We start from the raw sequence: 3,326 nt of genomic DNA, 5'->3' as shown, positions 1-3,326 counted from the left end.
CTAGGCCTTATAAAACCCTTATCTAGTAGATCTTTGAGTTGCTCTTTAAACTTTGTAAGTTCTATAGGGGCCATACGGTAAGGAGGAATAGAAATGGGCTAAGTATCAGGAAGAAGATCAATCCCGAAATCTATCTCTCTATCAGAAGGTATCCCTGGGAGATCATCCAGAAAGACATCAGAAAAACTCATTGACGACATTAACATATTGGAGAGTTAGAGTCTCAGACATAGTGTCTTTGACTCTAACCAAATGGTAAATACACCCCTTGGAATTAAGCTTTCTAGTTTTGAGGTAAGACATAAAATGACTCTTGGGTGACAAAGAATTCCCAGACCACTCAAACGCGAATGCACTCGAAAACTGAAACTTGACCAGTCGGGTCCGACAATCAATAGAGGCATAAGAAGAATATAGTCAGTCCATACCCAGAATCACATCAAAATCTACCATGTCTAATTCAATCAGATCAGCCAACAAGACTCTATGAAGAACGGTAATAGGATACTTTTTATACACTGTCTGGGCAACAATCGAATCACCCACTGGGGTAGAAACTATGATAGGCTCAGGAATAAGCTTAGGACTCATTTCAAAATTCATAGTAATCAAAGGTGTAACATATGAGAAACTGGATCCAGGATCCAACAAAGCATACATATCAAACTGAAATATATGAAGCATACCAGTAACAACATCGGGAGAGTCCTTCTGTTCCTGGCGAGAAGGTAAAGCACAGAATCTATTTTGGAGCTGCCCGCCAGCATTACTAGAAAAGGCACCCTAAGTTGGGGCTGGGCGAGTCGCTGGAACTGGAGCACTAACAGTCTGAGTCTGGGCCTGAGGGAGATAGTCACGACACCCTTGTCCATCCTGTGGAAAATCTCTAACTCTGTGACCCATGTCAACACATTGGAAACAACCCCTCTTCTCACCCCAACACTCACCCAAATGAGCCCTACCACATTTAGGACACAGGGGATGATTTGGCTTACTTCCAGTACTGTACTGGGACCTGGATGCACATGACCTGCTACCTTGCTCCAGCCTACCTCTAGGCACAGGATAACTAGTAAATGATGGTGCTGGTATAGACGAACAATCCTGATACTGAGGGCGACTCCCTCTCTGCAATCTAGTCTGACCCTGTTCGTGCTACTTAGACCTAGCTCTCTTATTCTCTCTCATTCTATCTCTCTCTTTAATCTTGTCTACATCAATTTATTGGGCATGAGTCATCGACCTAGAAAGATTCATATCACTATTCAGCATAGCAGACCTACACTCCTTAACCACATAACTAGACACTCCAGTTACAAACTTACTCATACTAGCCCGATTATCAGCCACTAAGTCAGGAGCATACTTGGCCAACTGATTGAACTTTGGACAATACTCCCTAACATTCATAGAGCCCTGCCACAGGTTCATAAACTCTTCCACCTTTTCCTCTCTCATCTCTAAAGGGAAAAACTTATCCAGAAATACATCCTGGAACTCTTACCACGTTGTAGGGATAGCTCCCTCACCTCTACCTTTCCTCCAAGAAATAACCCAGTCATAAGCAAGGTCTTTCAACCGATACGCAGCCAACTCCACACTATGTTTCTCAGATACATGCATTACCTGAGTAATCTTCTGCACCTCCTCTAAAAATAACTGTAGATAATCATTAGACATGGACCCATAGAATTCCGATGAATTTATCCACATGAAGTCACGAATCCTGGCAGCAGCTGGATCACCTCCCTTCTACTATGGAGCCGAGGCCGGGTTGGCCTGAATATTTGCAGTAACAGCTTGGGCCAGCACCTGAAAGGCTACCCAAAATTTAGTATGAGACACGTTTTCATTCAATGGGTCAGCGGGTTGAGGTTGCTGACCATCATTATTTCTTCTCGCTTGACGTGGAACCATGTCTCTGAAAGTTGAGAGCACGAATCAATAGCAGCAAGAGATACTTTGAGCATAACAGACTTCTGAAAGAAAGAATCACACTTTTTCCTAAAATATCTTGTAGCCACTTACTCATAGATGTGGTGCACTACACACCGATGATCAAGACTCTACTTAACATAGCTTGTCAGACTCCCTAGGATACCTTAAAACCTTAGGCTCTGATACCAAGTTTGTAACGCCCCAGAAAATAGGTGCCAGAGCATCACATGGTGCTTGAGGCTACGAGTAGCCCCAAGCTAACCCTTTGAGCCATTTTCATTTAGTTCAACACAAATCAACGGGGTTTCCATAAATAACCCTTAAATATCAACAGAGTAATCATCATCCAAGAATAAAAGAATTTTAGAAAGATAACAAAATACGACTTATTAGTCAACTTCCAACATCTATATTAGTCTGACAAGCCTCTAAGAAAATCAATAAAACCAGCGAGCCATTGAGACATGTCCCAACTGACTCATACTCAGTTATTAAATGTAAACGATTCCATGAAACCAACATCAGACATCACATCTTCGGAACATGAGGACTCACCACAATAGAGGATATAGAATAGCGTGCCTGAAGAATCACTGTTGAACCTAAAATTAAGCACCTGAACCTATATTTCGAGAAAATGCAGCCCATATCCGAATATGTAGGTCAGTACCATGGAAAAGAACCGATTATATGGGGGTGTATGCAGTTGTATAAACATCATCATCATAAATATTATTAAGAAATATGCAGGATGTATGAAACACTCACATAGCTCAAAGAAAATCATCATAATCATGGGAGGATGAAATAAGTACAATAACACATGTGAGTCATCATATAATTTGTCAATCACTTTTAGTTTATCAAGAATATTAATTCTCATAATGTAAATATCATTTAAATCTTTTGAAAGAACAATTTTCATAATTCCACTTTCAAATCACTTCACCATTCACCATAGACACAAGGAAACACACACACTGGGAGATCCTATAACCGACATAAACCATGTGAGCTACATGGAGTCCAACGTATAACCCACGTTGGGGAGAGCCGTCCTATCCTTTCCATCAGACTAGGACTATCGATATCAAATCCACACAAACTAGTGATCACTATATAAATCAGCCTCAGGCTCACTCCTATGGTGGCACGTAGTTCTAGGAAAGTAAGGTCTCTTTATACCTCCCACTCGGTGCTAAGGATTTCTCCGAGACTTAGCTCAGATCACTTTAAAGACAATCCACAACAAAAAAATTTTAGTAATATGTAAATATACATCGGGAGCCATCATGCTTCCCATCTATCAAAATCAACCACGTCGTGGATTTCTTTCACACTTGAGTTCAAAACAACTTTATTAAGACCAAAAGGTCAAATCATTCAAA

This window comes from Capsicum annuum, unplaced genomic scaffold, assembly GCF_002878395.1.
Source record: "Capsicum annuum cultivar UCD-10X-F1 unplaced genomic scaffold, UCD10Xv1.1 ctg2969, whole genome shotgun sequence".
NCBI lineage: Eukaryota > Viridiplantae > Streptophyta > Magnoliopsida > Solanales > Solanaceae > Capsicum > Capsicum annuum.
This window is presented reverse-complemented; position numbering follows the sequence as displayed.